Here is a 21,436-nt window from a genome sequence, read left to right on the forward strand (position 1 = left end):
TTCAATTGCCTCCACCTGGTCTCTCCCTTGACATGTGGGGATTATCGGGATGATTGGGATAACAATTCAAGATGAGATTGGGTGGAGACACAAAGCCTAACCATATCAAGAAGAGATCTGCCACGTTCCTAAATGGGAAGACTTTATAAAATATGAGGTTTTTCTCTCAAAATGTTTAGTGTATTTATTAAAATTCTAATTCAAATCCTAATGAAATTTTTTCCTAAAATTGACCAAATAATTTTAAAGTTGATTTGAAAGTATAAACAGGAGAGTAATAATTGTTTTAAAGAAGAACTAATTTTAACAAAATATTAAACCACATAAAGCTAAAATAATCAGGCCTTGTTTGCAAGCATAAGAAAACTCAGATCAGTAGAGAAGAGTAGCCCACTAAAACATAACCCATTATCTATAGTCAGTATTTGAGTAGGCCTCTGTGATGGAGGGTAGGCAAGTGAAGAAACTAAAACCATAGCAAAGTAAAAATACATTTAACTATACAAAAAGCAAAAACTGTACTAGAAACTAAAAGGCAGATTAAAAGATAACACATTTCGGGGAAAAAATAGTAAAAAACACATTAATTTAAAGGGATATCTTTACTTTCTATAGAGTATATGATTGATACACATCCCTAGGATAAATAGGAGCTTCGAGGCCACCCCCAAGAGATTCAACTCAAATACTCTTAAGTGCCCAGGTGAGCCAAGTAAAGAGGCCAGCAGGTAGGCAAATAGCCCAGGCACACCTGTGATAGATGAGCGCTGAGGAGCCAGGTGGGGTGGGGGCAGGATCCTAGCAGAGTGTTCTCCTGCTGAAATGTGGGCACAGTATTATCAGATCTTCTGCTCTTTTCAGGAGAAACCAAAACTTCAGATTTTTAGAAGACTGACCAATTTGTTCAACAACGTGTTGACAAAACAATGCAAGCACAGTGAGCTACACGCTGTATAATCTACCAGTTTACAACCCCTAACTCACACAAACAACGAATGGGGAAATAATAGTAAAAATACTTTGAAAGTGTGTTGAAGATCAACTATTCATCTTGTTTGTGAGTTAGTCATATTGCTCTCGTCTGTATCGGGAATCTTCGGGATATAAGGAATTTGAAAAACAGGCAAGAAGTAGTAAAGACAGCCTCTGCTTGCTGTCCCATTTTAATATCCACTGGCTCAACCTCTCACCACTAGGCCCTACCATGACCAACCCAATGCTGTAGCTACCCTCAGTTACCTGCAGGTAGCCAAACACTCGCATTCTTTTGTCCCTGTGGTGGTTTCTTCCTGGAATTTTCTTTACTCTTCATAAACAAAATCTTACTTACTCTTTAAAGCTTAGTTCAAATGTTACTCCACTGTAAAACCCCAGGCAGAATTAACCATAAAATCAACACATCTGTTGAGTATCTGCTCTTATCAGGCAGTGGGGACTACAGCAGCTAACAAGACAGACTCATTTCTGCCTTCGTGGAGCTTGCACTCTACTTTCCAATAGCTGTTAGTTTCTGAGTTACAGTCCTTAGCATGTTCCTATTTATAATTGTTCACTGCCACCCCCTACTCCCCAGGTCTGTGAGCTTTTTCAGAGGATGAACGTGTGTCCCATAAAACCATGCTCCTGTAGTCCATACTCTTTATTCTCAATTTCAGGGTTTATAAACAGTTTGTGTATACAGTACACATTCAATATATGCTTATTAAATGTAGGAGGGGAGCTATCCTGTTATTAAAAAAAAACACCACCATGATTATGAAATCCTAAACTTTTTATGAAAAAAAACCTCAAACTAGGGTAAAATGTTTAAAGGTAATTTAGAAGTCAGTACTATTCATTACAATTTCCTCGTACTCAGTGCTACACTGCTGCATTCTGCTTTCCCTAAAGAAATGACAAAAACACTGAAACATTAATCAATCCAGATATCTGCTAACCACTCTTACAGTTAGTTTGAGCAACAGAAAAGGAGTCAGTATTCTTAAATTAACCCTGCAGAGATGTATTAGCATAGAAACACAACACAAATCTGTTTTGACATCTGGAGTTCTGTGCAGTAACTACACCCAAAACGGAGTCATATTGGGCATGTCCTCTTAAAGCATCTGCAAAATCGTTTCTTCTGGTGTCAAGCCACAAAAGATTCCTACCACAGGAATTGTCCTGAGTCCATGGCTAGGGTCTACAGTTTGGGTTAAAACAAACAGAAAAAGTTAATTATCAAGATAGGAAGTGAGAGTGCTGAATTTATAAGTACATTCAATGCTGTTCTGGCTATGAGCTTTACATAACAGAATTGGGCTTGTTAAAATAAGAAACCATATAAGATGCATATAGAGACAGGAGTTTGTGCTCTGTAGGCATTATTATGTACTTACCAAGCTCTCCCTGTGTCTAGATGTCTCTCTCTCTCTCAGTGGACTGAAAATTCTCTGAAGGTGACAAGACACAGAACATATACCTTATAGTGCCTTGAACAATGACTTGCATTTGGTAGGTGTGCAGTGAAAAGTGTTTTCACTATTAGAATATGTATTATATTTTATTATATAACATGGAATATAAACACTTTATGTTTGAAAGTATACCAAGCAACATTACAATGTTTTCCATGTTTGACATTTAAATAATATGTATCCATCATAAACCCCAATATAAAATATAAAGGACGAAAAGAAGAGAGAAGTCAGAGGGCTTAAACAGAGAAAAAAAAACAGTAAATGAGTTCCCCACTTAGGCTAGAATATTTTTATCCATAGATCACCCTTAAAAGATGAACTAAACCTGGTGTGCTGCGAGATATCTCATGCTGAACACTAAAATCATTAGGAGCCACAGCAAAACTGAGTTACATATTCTGACTGAATGCAATAAATTGCTCATAAATATAATCGTTCAAAGATAAGAACTGGCTCATTGTTGGGAGCAATAATCATTCATAATACACATTATTCAATCGTTCATTTGTCAAACATTTTTGAGTGCTGGTATTGTAGGAAGGTAAAGAGCCATCATTAGGGTTATGAGCATAAGTAAGACACTGTTCCTGTCCCCAAGAAGATTTATAGGCTGAAGGAGGAGACAGAATGGACATAGCTGAAGTATCAGTTCCTTCTGTTAGCCAGTTGTGTAGAAAGTTGTTGACTCCGTGGCATTTACCAAGTACTATCCACATTTGTTTCTATACTTCTCTGTGTGAGAAGGTCAAATCAGAGAAATGGCTAACATCTTAAGACTATATGAAGTACTGCATGAAGTAGTCATAAAGAGTTTGAAGAATCCACAGACATCATTTAGTTTCACTCTTACATGTTAAAAAATAAATTCCATAAATGTTAAGTACCTTGTTCAAAATTAATGCAACTTAGCAACAAATCTGAGAGAAGAACATAAGTTTCCAGCCCTTCTTTTTTTTTTTCTTCTAACACAATACTATGCATAACTTTTATAGTAAGGTATTACATTTATACAGAAAATACAAATGGTTTCTTATTTTAACAAGCCCAACTCTGTTATGTTCTTGCCTTTCAATTGACTTTTAGCAATTCTAGCTCAGCGATAGTCTAGTGACCCCCAACAACAAAATGCACACCTCTTTATACATATTTTATAATTTGTTTTAAGTTGCACTTTACAAGGTGTCTAAGTTTTTCTCTGGTATCCTGATTTTAGTTAATAGCAGTAAAATAACAACAAGAGCAAAAAAATAAAAATAAAATAACAGTCCTTGATCTAGACCTGTTTAGTGTACCAAAGACAAAAATGCACCAAGGCTGGAGGCACATGAAAACATGTCAATCAGATGTAATTGCTCTCCAAGAGAAACACTTTTTAGGCAAGTAAAAAAGAACTCATCCTCAACAGAAGGCTTTGTAGCAGCAACTAATCTACTAATGACAAGCTCAGTGTGTTATTCTCATGCTCGTTTTTCAAGATTCAACATCTGAAACATGACAGAAAAGGACAACCTGACCAAGTCACGGCTCTTAAACAATTATAAAAAGTATATGGGAGGCACTTTCGGATACTATCTATAAACATATACACATATAATAATGATATTTCATTATATGATTAACAATTGTGAGAATCCAAACAGCTTTTAAGTATTTCATAGTTTCTCATATAGTGCAGACAAATATCAGAACTCTGACACATTAAAAAACGCCTCTACTTTTTTGCACAATAACTCTTAAAGATACTCAATAGGCCAGATTTGGCCTGAAGACAGTGAAGCCTCCATCCCAGGGAGCAGTATTTGAAGGCTATATTTGGCTGGATGCATATAAAGACAGCTTTAAAGTTCTATGTTTTTTTTTTTTCACTATTGCAGAGTCTACGTAAATGGAAACTTAACAACCCCTGCAACAAAGAGCAAAGGGCAACTGCTAACTCCAAAAAGAAGGGCACAGAGTCTATTATCAACCCTTATATTCATTACCCAAAAACTGAGGTGTCCTATTTTTTACAGCACCAGAATTGGAGTATTCACTAGCTAGAAGGTGTGAGTTAAAGATAAAATAAAACAAAACAACAATAAAAATAACAAATTCTATAGTAAATCTTAGCAAAAAACTCAATTGTAATCTCCACTTAAATTTATTAAAGTTGGATGCTACCTATTAAGACACTGACATTTTCTGAGATGCCATATTGGGGAAAGCCTAAAAACTCTCTCTACATAAAACTCATTCTAACTTTTAAAATAATTGATTTTCAGTTTTAATATAACTATGCACATGGAAAAAGTACATATAGTCAGAATCTGATGGAGATTGGGTGGGCAAATTTATTAGATAATCGTTTATAATTTGGGGTACAGAATGGCCACATTTCACTAGTGATCATGTTATGGTGACTTAAGATAGAGCCAGACTCTACCCTCTCTTTTGTCTTCCTACACTATCTTCTGCATCTGATTTCCAAGTTGTAGGTACAGTGTCTAAGAGACAGAGCAGCCAGCTTTGTCCATGTGGACTGTTTATAAGAATGTTTGGTTGGTGTGCTGGACACTGTGATGTACTGCCCAGATTCTCCTTCAAGGAAGGACTTGTTATACCAACTACTGAGATCCCTGGCAGCCAATGGCCTTGGATGTCAGCTCCTTTGGGGACTGCCTTAGATATAAAGAGGGATCCACAGCCCCACCTTCCCAAGGCAGGCCACACCTAATAATTGATTGATACAGGGATATAAAAGCCTGGTGGTCTCAGTTTACCCCACGAAAACTCTGAAGATCCATTCTATCTCTAGAACCCCCCATGGATTCAGCCAATGTTGTCATGGGCCTGCACCCCAGCCCAATTCTTCCCCTGTCCACTCTTGCTTCCTTATCTTTCCTTACACAGCTGTGGATCCCATGGGCACTCGTTAGTAAACATTCTTCACACAAAATTTGACTCAGAGGCTGCTTCCTGGGGAACCTGACCTGAGACAATAGAGTTCTGATCTCCATTCTTAACATTCTAGGTTCTGTAGAATGAGAGTCTCTGCTTAGGACTCTAGATCTGACTCCTGCTGCAGCTTCATTTACCAGGGAAAATTTGCACTTGGATTTAATGAGGACACTCTAGCTATTAATAAAAATTACATTTCACTTCCCTTTTGGATATTGCTATTGTGCCATGGACCACATGTCACTGGAGCAGATTAGGAGTGGGTGATAGAATTCAAACATCAAAATCCCACCCCATAGCTCTAATAAGGTCTATTCCTGGAGTCAACTGGAAAGAAGGAGTACAAGTCTCCAGAAATGTCAAGCCTTCTTCAAATCATTTAAATTTGCCCTCTTGAGATTCCTCATTTCCATGACAACTAACTATAAGGGGGAAGGGTTAGTGAACAGTTTGCAAAATGCAGAAAAGTTTTGGAGACTGAGGGATTTAAGGAATTAAATTAAATTAGTTTAATTAAGGTGAGTTTTTTATTGTTTAATAAATGGAAACAATGTGGATCTGGAAGAATATTTTTTTCTACTCATTCACATCAAAAGGAGCAATAGATACCCAGTTTTTAAAAGACCAGTCTTCAGGGAAATCTTAATTTAACTTTTAGAACATTATGAGAACATTCACATTTTAGTGCATACTAATGGTCTGCGATTTGTAGGCAGAGGAAAATGACACAAAATTAATGCACACTCTAAGTGAATAGTACCATGATCTAATATTTAAGTAAACTTATTACCTTTGTGCTGCTAAAGAAAGTTTAACACTTACATTTCTGAATTCTACCTACATGGAACTATAAAATTATACTCCTTTTTCTAATGTTATCATATTATGAATCTGCAAATACTCTGTGCACAAAAAATGAAAGGGCAATTATCTTGTAAACCCACAAGAATAGCAATCAGAATCCCTTATATTTTGATCTAGACACCTAATGTCGTCATCTGAACATTTTCCTCCATCACTATGCAAATGTAATGTCTTTGTGAGACAAGTCAGTAATTTTATCCAAATTTACAGAAGAGAAAACCAAAATTGAATTTAAATTACTTGTCCAATGAAATGACCAACTGGAAGCCTACCAGGAAGACTTAGAATCACAAACTACTATCAGCTTATAGGGCAACTCGGCTTCTCCCCCTTCTGGAGTCACATTTAAGAAATTAATATCTTTGGCGTCAAAGATACTGGCCCTGCTCAAAATCCAACAAACATTGTGTAATACAACTTGACAGCTGAAATTTATGTTCCTTAGAAAAGAATTGACATTTCGGGAAAATAGTAAGAGAGGCATGTTAATTATTCCTAGCATCTCCAGGTTGGCCTCTGTCCACCACCAACTCATTTGGGCCATCAAAGCAGGTATGGCTAACTTTCCAGCCTCAGTTCTTACCTATACCAATGTTCACCCTTGCTAAACTTGCCTAAAATGACCTGTGCTTTACTTTTACTATGCTTTTGCTCACCCTATCACATTTTCTTATAAAATAATACTGGTTTACATTTCAACAGCATTTACGTAGCAGCTTTACAAATACTGTATTTTACAAATGCCATATAGAGTCTCTCCTCACTGATTTGGTCTTAACAAGCAAGCGTGTATACATTTCTTATATGTGCTATGAGCATTTATTAAAAAGTAAATCCTTATTATTACATAATGTGTTCATAAGTAAATCAGTAAGCACCTTGAGAGTCAGAAGGCCATATGCTTCATTTTATACCCTGAGTTCAGAACGGTGTCTTATAAAAATTAACATCTCAAAATGCATCTTCTGTTTTGATCTTGTTGATATGAAATTCTAATTGCACATGAATTTCTTTCCTGAAATATAAATTTAAATGCTTATTTAAATAAAAATTAAGTTAGCATTCTTATTAAAACCATAAACTGAAAGTGTTTTGCTGAACACACTTAAATGCAAAGGGATTATCTTGTTATGAACATAAATTATTTTAAACCCTTGGATCATTTAAACCCTTACATTTTCTTTTAGTTTTTAATCAGCTGCTAACAAGCACACAGTTGTTGAATGTGGGTTAAGGTAATAGACTTGGCTATTGAATTTGTTTTCTGTCCCTTCCAAGATTCCACTGAATTAAAGCATTAAAAAAAAAAATCCAGAAGAGGAATAAATATATAACAGAAATGAGACTTACGGGTGAAGGGGACCCATGACTGAGATACTTTAATTTCTGGAGTTGGGAAGAAGGCAGCTGGATGAAACAAAGCAAGCCTCAGCCTTCACAATTATAAAAGAAAACTTCTGTGAAGGTGGAAGCCAATCTCCACCTGAACATCACAGAGGCCCTGGACTCAAGGTTAGCAGAGTGGGGAGTGGGGAGGGGGTTGAAGTCATGTACTAGCTGAATATTTACACATGGGACATCTGTAACTTATCACAATACTCCTCTGTCATCTCTAACAACAAAGTTGCAGGCAAAACTCCCAAGGACTTAAAAATTCAGAGGCTAATAAAAGACTCAGGCCGGGCGCGGTGGCTCACGCCTGTAATCCCAGCACTTTGGGAGGCCGAGGTGGGCGGATCACAAGGTCAGGAGATCGAGACCATCCTGGCTAACACGGTGAAACCCCGTCTCTACTAAAAATACAAAAAATTAGCTGGGCGAGGTGGCGGGTGCCTGTAGTCCCAGCTACGCGGGAGGCTGAGGCAGGAGAATGGCGTGAACCCCGGGGGGCGGAGCCTGCAGTGAGCCGAGATCGCGCCACTGCACTCCAGCGTGGGTGAAAGAGCGAGACTCCGTCTCAAAAAAAAAAAAAAAAAGACTCTGAGAAAGTAGACCACAAATTAAAAAAAAAATAAGCATAGTAGATAAAAGGAAAAAGGCGTAGAAAACGAATTTATGATTAACACATCCAGCTAATGTAGTCTCAGGAAGAGACAATGAAGTAAAGTGGACAAAATATAATTATAAGAAGAGAATTTCCTAACATTGAGGAAAACAAAATGTCTTTAGATTGAAAAAAACCCCTGAATGGGTACAAGAAAACAAATTTTGAGGGAAAAATCTTTTCATCTCTTAATTACGTACTCAACGCACCTATAATCAAATTTGAAAGAATAATAGACACTTTACAAGATATAAGGATTCAGAAATTTTATCTATCATATATATTCTTTTTCAAGAAATTCACTTAGGATCTACCCCTCAAAAGGAAGAAATATACAAAGAAACAAGCAAAGCAGAAAAGCACAGGTCCAACCAAGGAGATCATTCAGAAGTCTTAGGATCGTGACTGCACATTAACCCTTCCAGCCTGACACAGCACAGAAGACCCTACAAAGTGTCTTAGGGCAAAAAGGATCTTGATAGAAGAGAACATGTAATTTAAGCGGAAGAAGAAGAAAGGAAATCAAATAAATCAGAATAAAAAGAAACACAATTTAAAAATTCAGGTGCCTACCAGTAATTTTCCAAATATGATGCAAACTAAAGTAAGTTGAAAACTGAAGCAGTTGATAGCACTCCAAAAGACTCTATTTGTATTTAAAACAGGAAGAATGTTCTTGTGTCTAGAGTAACCTACTTGGTACTCTAGAAGAGGAAACGTCATGCCCTGGTGGCACCAGCATTAAACAATAGCCATCATAATGCGAATGCTGTTCATTGCCTTTCAACTGTTTTATATTTAGCCCACAAAGAATCAAATACTTGGTTGTGATTATAGGACAGAATATATTTATTGTTGGTAGTCTTGAAAATGTGAAAATAAAAATAAAGCTGACAGAAAATGGTATTCGAAAGAGGAGGAGATGGAAAGAGTAGGAATAAAAATATTTTCTTCCAACTTTGAGAGTCAACAGATAATAGAGGAAATTGATGCAGCAAAAAAATAAATATTTAAGGATATTATTTAAAATTAAGATAACCAATGTAAGCACTAAAAAGTATATAAATGTAAATATTTAGAAGATAGGTGGTCTTAATGAGTCAGGTGCTCATCTTTCATATATGAGAGCTAACAGATATTGTTAAAAGCTTATAAATCATGAAACAGAAGCACAAATACATGATCTAGTCTTTTGAAAGTCAGTACCAAAAAAAGATACACAGTTAAAAGCAATTAACTTGAGGTAAGGATTTAGGGAAAGGAGAGCATTGATGGGAGACTGGCATATTTGTACGATTTATTGCCACATGCATATATTTGATGCAAATGATAAAAAATGTTGAAATGAAGGCAAGTGTTAAGTTCCAGAGAAGATGTAAATGCCTTTGGGGGCAGCAATCTTACTCTCTTGCAGGTAGGCCATCTCTGTTTCCTTTTTCCTCAGCCACTGTGCACATATTCTGCATTCTCTTGCCATCTAGCACCTCAGCTCTTCAGTGTCTGCTCTCAGTTCCTTCTGCTTTGACTCAGAATCACTTCTAACTGGGAAACTTACAATATCCCTATGACTCCCGTGCCTTTTTCTAACATCCTACACCTCTTCCCTTCATATTCAATGGAATGTGACTATGAATGTGATATGACGACACAGAATTTCTGAATAGGCAAAATGTCTTGGTGCTTTAAGTGATAATGGGAGAATATTCTCTCATGAGCATATATGAATCTGAGTTCTGCAAGCAACAGAAATCAAATTCAAACTAGTTAACAAGATAAAAGAGACATGATTGGCTCCAGGACTCCAAGGAAGAGTTATGATCAAATTCAGGAAGGGGTACAGGTAGGCCTCAAAAAAAGAATGGTACCAGGACTTCAAGCACTGCACTGCTATGATTCCCTTTCTCCATCATCACCTGATTTTTCTCTGTATACCAACTTTATCTCCCTTACTGAAGACCAGAGTCCTCTACACGGCGGCAAACACAGGGCACGTGTGGCAGCTCTCAATCCTCACAACAGCCAGCATTTCCATCCTCAGGCCTAGTTTACAAAATCTCAGAGAACGACATTAATGGGCCCACTTAGGGTTAGGTGCTCAACTCAGGACCGATTAACTATGATCAATGAATACTACAATTGTACACACTGGGTCATGCACCACATTCCCTCACCTCCACTGACCAATCAACTGTGGTCAGGGACACAGTGTTATGCAAGAACAAGACACATCCTGCTGGAAATATATGGTTAGGCTAGAGAAAAAAAGTATTAAAAGAAGAGAGGTGCTCTTCCAGGAAGTGGTATTGGGAGACAGAGGTACTAAACAGATAAAACAATACATGTTCACATATAGGAGATAAAACTGCTTCTAATAAATTATCTGGTGCATGGTAACTATGAAAAAACTGTCAAATTTCTTAGCATTAAAACTACTTCAAATAAATTATCTGGTGCATGGTAACTGTGAAAAAAATATCAACTTTCTCAGCATTGAGGCTTTATTATTGAGAAACAAGAGTTAAAGCATTAATTAGAACTTATCTATCAAAAAAGCTAACAAATGGGAGAAAGGATGATTATTTATAGTTTCAATAATTATGTAACTTTTGCCCACCACTCCATTAAAACAGTTGCATTTGAATATCCTCAAATCTGACAAAATTTTGTCCTTTGGGCAAACATGCAGTTTCCAAACAGTTACAAGTTAATTGGATATATGTGTGATAATAAATAAGAAAAGTGATAAAGCTAAATGCTTTGATTTAAAAACAATGTTTAGGGATTAAAAAAATAAAATAAATGATTGTAAATAATGAAACAAGTTCCCTCTGTGACTCTAAAAGTAATTCCAAAGAAGGGAATGCAAAAAATCATTTTTGGAGCAAGAGAAGAATTTTTTGTTTTTTTTAACATTTATTTATTTATGTATTTATTTTATTTCAATAGTTTTGGGGGTACATGTGGTTTTTGGTTATACAGATAAGTTTTTTAGTGGTAGATTCTGAGATTTTGGAGCACCCATCTCCCGTGCAGTGTACACTGCACCCAATATGTAGTCTTTTCTCATTCACCCACCTCCCATGCTTACCCCGAGTCCTCAAAATCCATTATATCATTCTTACGCCTTTGCATCCTCATAGCTCAGCTGCCACTTATAAGTGAGAACATGTAATACTTGGTTTTCCATTCCTGAGTTACTTCACTTAGAATAATGGTCTCCAACTCCATCCAGGCTGCTGCAAATGCCATTATTTCATTTCGTCTTATGGCTGAGTAGCATTCCATGGTGTATATATACCACATTTTCTTTATCCACTCTTTGGTTGATGGGCATTTATGTTGGTTTCATATCTTTGTAATTTTGCAGCAATAAACAGGTGTGCAAGTGTCTTTTTGACATAATGACTTCTTTTCCTTTGGGTAGATACCCAGTAGTAAGATTGCTCGATCAAATGGTATATCTACTTTTAGTTCCTTACGGAATCTCCATACTGTTTTCCATAGTGGTTGTACTAGTTTACATTTCCACCAGCAGTGGAAAAGTGTTCCCTTTTCACCAAATCCAGGCCAACATCTATTATTTTTTTATTTTTAAATTCTGGCCATTCTTGTGGGAGTAAGTTGGTAGTGGTAGGTATCTCATTATGGTTTTAATTTGCATTTCTCTGATAATTAGTACTGTTGAGTATTTTGTAAATGTTTGTTGGCTGTTTGTATATCTTCTTTTGAGAATTGTCTATTCATGCCATTTGCCCACTTTTTAATGGGATTATGTTTTTTTCTTGCTGATTTGTTTAAGTTTCTTGTAGAGTCTGGATATTAGTCCTTTGTCAAATGCATAGTTTGTGAATATTTCCTCCCACTGTGTGAGGTGTCTGTTTTCTCTGCTGATTATTTATTTTGCTGTGCAGAATCTTTTTAGTTTAATTAGGTTCCCTTTATTTATTTTTGTTTTTGTTGCATTGGTTTTGGGATTCTTAGTCATGAATTCTTTGCCTAAGCCAATGTCTAGAAGAGATTTTCGGATGTTATCTTCCAGAATTTTTATGGTTTCAGGTCTTAAATTTAAGTCTTTGATCCATCTTGAGTAGATCTTTGTATAAGGTGAGAGATGAAGATCCAGTTTCTTTCTCCTGCATGTGGCTTTCCAGTTTACCTAGCACTATTTATTGAATAGGGTGTTGTTTCCCCACTTTATGTTTCGTATGCTTTGTAAAAGATCAGTTGGATGTAAGGATTCGGCTTTATTTCTGGGTTCTCTAATCTATTCCATTGGTCTATGTGCCTATTTTTACACCAGTACCATGCTGTTTTGGTAACTATAGCCTTGTAGTATAATTTGAAGTCAGGTAATGTGATGCCTCCAGCTTTGTTCTTTTTGCTTAGTATTGGATTTAGGGAAAAGAGAGCATTGATAGGAGACTGATATATTTGTATTATTTATTGTAGTCTTTTCTCTCTGACTCATCTCCCATGCTTAACCCCAAGTCCCCAAAATCCATTATATCATTCTTATATATGTAACCACCTATAAAGAGTTATTTGAAATAAACAGATCACTAAAAGACATGTGTTCATTAGACTTACCCTGTCAGGGTTTGAGAAGCTCTTTCTATACTATTTTCTATACAGATAAATAGTTTAGGTTTAGCAAGCTGCACTGTCTCTATCAGGGCTATTGAACACTGCCATTGTTACTTGAAAACAGCCATACGCAACTAGGAAATTAATGGGTATGGCTGTGTTCCAATAAAACTTTATAAGACCAGCATATTCCTCAGGGTTCTCTAGAGAAAGGAATCAATGGGATAGATAAATATTAGGTTGGTGCAAAAGTAATTGCAGCTTTTGCCATTACTTTTAATGGCAAAAAATAAACGCAATTACTTTTGCACCAACTTTTAATAGCGAAACAGAGAGAGAAGAAATGTATTATATGAATTGGCTCATGTGGTTATGAAGGCTGAGAAGTCCCACAATATGCCATCTGCAAGATGAAGGCCCAGGAAAGCCGGTGGTACAATTGGGTCCAAAGGCCTAAGAACCAGGAAACCTGGTGTTGTAACTCTCAGTCTAAGACCAAAGACCTGAGAATCAGAGGGGCCACTGGTAGGAGTCCCCAGAGTCCAAAGGCTTGAGAACTAGATTTCCACAATCTGCCATCTACAAACTGGAGAAGCAAGATAGTTGGTATGTAATTCAGTCTAAGTCTGAAGGCCTGAGAGGATGCTGATGGTATAACATCAGCATCCTCTCAGGCCTTCAGACTTAGACTGAATTACATACCATAAGTCCTGGTCTGAGTCTGATAGCCTGAGAACCAGGGGCACCAGTGTTTCAGGGCAGAAGATAGATGTCCCAGCTCAAGCAAAGAGAGAAACTTCCCCTTTTTCTGTATTTCTGTTCTATTTAGGCCCTCCATGTGTTGAATGATACTGCACACATTGGTGAAGGCTGATTTTCTTTATGCAATCCACTTATGCAATGCTAATCTCTTCTGGAAACACCCTCACAGACACACCCAGAATTAATGCTTCACCAGCTATCTGGGCATCCCTTAGCCCCGTGAAATGCACACATAAAATTAATCATCAGGCTGTTGGATTTGGCCTGCTATTGCTCTGTGCTCTATACTAAGCAAATATTTATCACCTCCATTCTTTCACTCTCTTCCTTCATATACCTTACCTACTACATTCATTCTCTTTTAAAGCATAAATGTGATCATGTCACAGTCTCACTTACAAACTTTCACTGATAAATTCTAGTTGTGATCATGACAGAACAGACTGTATCAGATCAACTCTTCTGCAAGAAAATCTATAACACTAGATATACTACAGAACACAGTTGTTTGAAGTTAATAGACAGGAACCAAAGTAGCCAGGACTGGAAGGATCCATATCGTAGAGAAAAGGGAAGCACATGGAGGGAAGCTGCACCTGCTCCTTCAATTTCTCGCTTAACTGAATTTTTCCCTTCACAGCATAGCACATAGAGGCCAAACTGAAGAAAGTACCATAGAGCTTTGGGGTTTTTTAGAGGCAAGTCTAAGATTCCTGAGTCAGTCAAGGCTTAGGGACCAAAATCCCAGAGAAAATGGAACTTTCTGCAAAACAGTCTGTATAGTTTTTGCTCTTGAATTGTTTGCTGAATCCCATGTGGCAAAAGACTGAGAGGCTCAGAAACCAATTTCTGGTTTGAAAACAGCACCCTGTATGGCAAATATTTAGCCAAGAACTAAAAGACATGGCCTTTAACTTAAACATACTTACCATCTCATTGAAAAGTGCCTAACTTTGGCACATGAAATGGCATTAAAATAAGCCAAAAGAAATTAATACAGAAATGAAACATAGGCACAGATGAAACAACAACATCTTCAGGGTTCTTCAGCCTGTGATTCAACAGCATCGTACTTTTAAGCCTTTGTGATTTCTGTTCCATCAAATTCTCTTTGTCATTTCCTAGATGGCTCCAGTTAATTTTAATAAATCGTTGTCCTACAGAAAGTTCAACTTCTTTGCCTATCTCCCCAAAAAAATGCTTTGAGACTATTCTCATCTTGAAACTCTTCAAAAGTATGACAGTCATTGACTAACTGAGGTAACAAATACTAATATACTATTCACATTTGTGTTTGCAATCTCACACAAGAAAGCATCAATATGCTTTTTGGCTTTGTAGATATCATAGTCCTTTTAAAACTTTCCATTATTCCCATTTATTAACTTGATTTAAGCATCTTCTCATACATTGTGTAGAAACAAAACAAACTCATTATATAATATTTTAAACAATATGGAAAATGTTTAAAAATTTTTTAAACTCACTTAGTATCCAGCACTCAGTATAATTATCCTTAATATCCCTGAAAAAATTAAGATAGATGGATTGATGGATAGTGTGGTAGGCAGAATAATGACCCCCTAAAGATGTCCACACCCCAATTCCTGTTGATATATGACCTTGTATGTCAAATGGGACTTTGGAGAGATGATTAAGATTATGAATATTGAGATGGCAAGATTTTTCTGAATTAATCACCTGAGTCCTTAAAAGCAGAGAATAGTTCCAGATTTTTATCAAAGAGATGAAATGTTGGAAGAAGAATTAGACAGATATAATGTGAGGACTTGCCCTGCCTTCTCCAGCTCTGAGAATGAAGAAAGGAGGCCATAAGCCAAGGAAAGCAGGTGGCTGCTAGAAGCTGGGAATGGCCTTTAGTTTATATACAGCAAGGAAATAAGGCCTTCAGTCCTACAAATGAAAGAAACTGAATTCTATCAACAACTCCAAAGAGAGGAAAACGATTCCCCAAAGAACACATTTCTGCTAACACCTTGATTTTATCCCAGTGAGATCCATATTAGGCTTCTGACCTATTGAATTGTAGTTTTGGTAATTTGTTATGGCAGCAGTAGAAAACTAATACATATAGAAAAATATATAGATGCAGGGCATTCCGAAAAAGGCTCATTGTAAATTATATAATATCATTTATATATTATATCACATTTTAGAATAAAAACTAGTTTATTAAATATTATATGAATTTACTAGAAACTAAAAATTAAAACTGAGCTATTCCTTTATAAGAGATTGCTTCTTTAAAAATCACCTATTTTCTTGAAGTGTTGGAGTCACTTAAAAAAAAAACTGTTTCTGATTGAGACAGTATCTATTGACCTTAACATATGAGGAAATTAGCATACTCTCACTTCCTCCCATTCTCCTCCCCATCTCTAAATTTTATTCACTGGATTATTTAATTTACTACATCAGAGTTTGTAACATTTATATTTTTTCTCCAAGAGTTTTTGAGTTGTTATTTATATGATTCAGTGCTCAATACCAATCCTTTTTATGATGGCTTCTTTATTCGTGGGTTTTAAAATTTTGATTCATTTTTGGTTGACTGGAAAAAATAGCTATGTAACATTTTTTCACTGAAGGCTCTTGAGTGGTGTGTTCCCTGAGTTCTTGCATATAATGAATGCTTTAAACTTTGAGCTTGAAGGATAAGATGATTTGGTATAAAATTCCTTGATTATATTTTATTTCCTTGAGAAGACTGGCAGATATTGCACTGCTGCCCTATGACACTAGATGTTGCTATGAAGAGACTGCAGCTAACCAAGCATTACATTCATCTATAATTTTATTGTTAAATGTTTCCTCTCCTGATAGAAAAGCATTCTTCCTTTACCTCTGAAGTTCTCTGGAATATATCTTTGTGTGGATAGTTTTAAATGAATCATTTTGTAAGATAGGGTGAACCCTGTTTATCTATATATCTGGTCTTATTTCAAAAGATTTATCTGCTATTATATATTTTTATATTTTTTCTGTGCCCCTTTTGTAGTTTTTTCTTCATTAACTTGAGTTGTGTTTTCAGTCATGTGGACTAATTTTTTCTTTTTTAAACAGCTTTCATCTCTACAATATTTTTATTTTTCTCTTCCATTTCTTTCCAGATAACTGCAACCTCTCTCTTGAGCTTCTGCTGTTTTAGGTTGTTTTTTCCCCTTGAAAACTAGCATTTTTTTGAGACTTTTTTTGAACAGAGATCAAGTGGCCTACATTTTCTTAAAACTGAAATTTTTGCCTTTCACTATTTAATTACTGCTGCCCTATATTTTTTCATTTGCCCTCTTATTATGTATTTTTTTTCTATTTTGTCACGTAGTTTATGTTTGTAGGCCCCATGCTAGTTCCTCTGTGATTATTACCCATCTTAAAATGTAGCTAGCTATTTATGGAAGAATACTGTGAGGAGATGAAAAGCGTTAAGTCAAGGCAGTCAGTAACTTCTACGGGATGTGTGTCTTCAACACTCTCCTAACAAGTCTGTTATTGCCTTGAAAAATAGCAAAGAGATAAGCAAAAGGAGTTGCTGCCCTTGAGCACATTAAAAAAAATAGTACCTTTCAATGACATTTTAAAAAATAGGTTGAAATGAAGCCTAAAATGAAAAGACTTTGGGGTTGGTCTTCTCATTGTACAATTGAAATGTCAATGTTCAAACTGTGCTGGCTCATCAAACTGTATCACATCCCCCTTACAGTTCTTTGCACCACCCTTCCTTCACCTGATAGCATCACTTCTTTACTATAGAGGGTTAAAAAATGGAGAATAAGAGGGTTTGTTGACCTGTGTCTCTCAGTACCATCTCCCCACTTCTTTTCTTGGCCCACCCATACTCCTAAATCTCATCTGTAATGCAAAGATCCTTATAAAAGATCATTTCAGTAAAAAGAGATTTACTATTAGGGAAATAATAGGTTCTGCTCAGCCTCTTCCTCAACTCTCTTTCAGACTACACATTAGAGCAGTAAGCTTATGTATGCAAGTTTTCAGTTATAGCTGATACTTTGCTTTTTTATATGGAATGTCTTTTTCTAGTTTAAATTCTTATAGTTTTTATTGGTGGGTTTTGAGGGAAAGAAATAGAAAAAAAATGCTTTTACTTAGTCATTTTTCACCATCACTCTCAGATAATATTTCTTAAACCAAAAATAAATGAAACCCTTGGTTATAGAATTGGGGTAGAATCTGGACATAGGTAAATAACCTAGATATTAGAATGATAATCATTAAATGACAAAATGGAAAGAAGTCAATGCCCATGGGAGTTACCAGAACAAAGACGTTTTTAAAATGCAGCATATTCAGGTTACAGCATTTTTTTAATCTGAGGAATGATGTGGTGGAAAAAACAATCTTCAAAAACAGTAAATATAATTTATATTCTTGAATTAGCTTTTTAAACAGCAGATAGATCTCCAGTAATATTCTGAAGGGGTCTTGGACTTGCCGCACAAAAAGCATGAGGGGTTTCAGCTGCAGTTTCAGATCATTTCCATCAAACAGGAGTGTGAGTTGGCCCATCACAGCTTTAAGCTTTGTTTATATCATATTTTCAGGCATCTTATTCTAAAATAGATCAATTTCATCTAGTTGAAGATCCATTGAAGCAAATAAACCTTTTTGTGATAATCACAGCAAGGGTAATAGGGAACTTCTTGGCAGTAACATTTTCACCTTCAGCGTGCTGACCACTCACTTTGATGTTGTGCAGATTGGAGTAAGTTCCATCTGGAGCTTGATGAAAGTTTCGCCAGTGTTCCACTATGCTTAGCTTTTAGGTTCTCAAATTCTTAACCTTCCATTGAATTTACATTAAGATAATGCACACTCAGAATTTACTTTGATCCTCTAGTCACACACTCAAAAGATTTTCCATCAATCACATTTTTTCATCTCTTGTTAATTGTAGCTGAATATATATGTGCTGTACATTTTTGCATTATGACTGATTCACTCTGTATTTCAGAATTTTCTCACTGTCAAATGATTAATTCACAACGCATTACAATTCTTTTCCTTGCCTCACCCCTTTCCACTTTTTAATTATCTCAATTCTGTTTGCATCATAACCTATACCTCTCCTTACTAGAATTTTTAACATTGCAATTATTGTTATGTTGTGATTAATAATATTCCCCAAACTCCTCAAAACTAAACAAGATCACTGGAAGCATGCAGGCCTACGCAAATGACAGAGGATAAGATGCTTTTTGTTGTCAATACCACAAAGGAGAGTGTGCACTAGTACACAGGTGTCTTGGTCAAGGGTTTGTGAAAATATATCTTTTTGAGCCTTGAAAGACACATTTGGTAATTCTGCTAAGTTACTAACTGATTTAATAATGCTGCTTTTCTGAGTCAGTGATCTCAATTAGAAATATGAGCAATTGGTAGGGGGGCACGGTGGCTCACGCCTGTAATCCCAGCACTTTGGGAGGCCCAGGCAGGCGGATTCACTTGAGGTCAGGATTTCGACACCAGCCTGGCCAACACATGGTGAAACCCAATCTCTACTAAAAATGCAAAAATTAGCCAGTCGTGATGGTACATGCCTGTAATCCTAGCTACTGGGGAAGCTGAAGCAGGAGAATCTCTTGAATCCAGGAGGCAGAGGCTGCAGTGAGCTGAGATCGCGCCACTGCACTCCAGCCAGGCTAACAAAGCAAGACTCCATCTCAAAAAAAAAAAAGAAAAGAAAAGAAAGATATAAAAGAAAAGAAACATGAGCAACTATTGCTATGTTCCTGAAAGAGTTAGAATATTTGGCTAAAAATGGAGTCTACTGGCATTACAACAGTTTTATTTGTACCTCAGCTTTCACATAAGGAAAATCTTGACCTCTTACTCTAAGGAGATAGATCTTATTTTAATGACTACATAACTCTCTTCCACATGGTAGCATCCTCTCCTTTAAAAGTTTAGAGATGCGCTGCTTAACACTCTTCAAGTTAGGCAGTAGATTGTTACATTTTTATTTCCATCTGCATAAATGTGAAGGTTACCTATGGAGAAGCCCTCAGTATCACTGACATTTAGAGAGAAAGCCTACACTATTCATTCACTTCCCATTCATTAAACGATTAAGCTAGAGGATTTAAAACACATACTTCCCCATTTCCCCCTTCTTATCCCGGCAACTTACACAAGGCAAAAAAAGACATAGTCAAATATTTTTATGGTAAGAAAGAGGGCATTATTTGGTATTTGTAGCTATTGTGCAATATAATGACATTAAAATCTTCTAATTCTCTGCTTGGGCTCCAAAATGTTGGCCTCGGAATTAATAAGAATCTATTTATTACCAGCATTTATCCACAAGGTCCTTGGAAATCCCACAGTACTAGCTTCTGATAGGTCCATTACAGCTGTGAAAAATGAAAATGCATGTATCATGACTTCATTTATCCCTTCTCAAATACACACTTTTCCAAATGGAATTCTATGGTTTGGTTTTCTTAGAAGGAAAAGAAATGTGACCTATAGTATGATTGCTGTTATTCGGAATATCATTGAAATGCATTTAACTAGGCATCTACTGTTTGGGGAATTTGCAGTGATTGAGTTTCAGTTCATCACTTTCAGGGCTATGGTGCTATTGTCAGGACCTCAAAATCAGTGAGATAGCCTCAACCCAGGTCAGGGAGGCTACGATAGCACAAAGGCAATTATGCTGCAAGAAAAATGTTGTCCACTAATCAGCTGGCAATCAATTACTAAGAAGAGAAGATAACCCTCTCCCCACTCCAGCTCTTCAGTATTAATAGTGCCATCGTGTAATGACTTTAGGCTTGCGCAGGTGCATGAAAGGACAGACTCTATAGCACACTGCATCGAAGATTAATGAGTTCTGTCAATTTGCCCAGCAGACATCTGATTCTCCAGCTTTCTGTAGCTACTAGTTTTACACTTGCCTCAGGGTTTTTCCCCCTGAAAAAATTAGCTAGTAATTTAAATACATTCAATAAGCGTACATCTTTATGGCAGGAAAAAAACACCCTAATTTTGCAATGAAGTACGAACTGAAAAGACTCTTCATCTGAATATTAACACAGCAAGTGGTTTATAATGGCAGTATTCTTTTAGTCATACTTTATTTTTAGTTGTCGCAATTAGTGATGTACAGGATTCAGAGGCTATATAAACCCCTCAAAGTGGAATCATGTAAATCCAACATCCCTGATATTCTCCATTCCCCTGCTGAAAAGGAAACAACTGTGAGAGCTTCAGTAAGTTATGGAACTGTTTTAAAGCCTCCTGCAATACAAATGGTTTGACTAAGGAGGAGACTTTTAGCCCACTGATTTTCTGGGTAAAAGCCATTGAGACCTTCCCCACACCCCCACCTCGAAGGAAAAATGCAGCATTGGCCCAGAGAACTTGGTCACCCAGGCCTATACATTTATGTCAGAACAGGAATTGCCTATAAACTGAAATGAATATCAGGAAATTTGCTGTTGCTCTAAATTGATATTTTATAACCCAACTACTGTAAAATCTCATAATCTTTAAATACACGAGGTCAATGTTCTAAATGGCTATTTTATGATGCTCCCTAAAGCCTGCGATTTGTTTCTCGTGAGGACCTAAGTCTTCCTAGTTCATGACTCTCCCTCGATTGCTCTTTCAATGAGTGTATGAATAAAACGAGAAAAGCCTCTGACTCAGAAACATTATTTGTTCCTTTACCTTCCTACCTCCATTCAATGTCACAATCACCCATCCATGAAATCCTTTTCCAGACTACATTGATTGGATATTAGAT

The sequence above is a fragment of the Symphalangus syndactylus genome, chromosome 12 (genome assembly GCF_028878055.3).
Source record: "Symphalangus syndactylus isolate Jambi chromosome 12, NHGRI_mSymSyn1-v2.1_pri, whole genome shotgun sequence".
NCBI lineage: Eukaryota > Metazoa > Chordata > Mammalia > Primates > Hylobatidae > Symphalangus > Symphalangus syndactylus.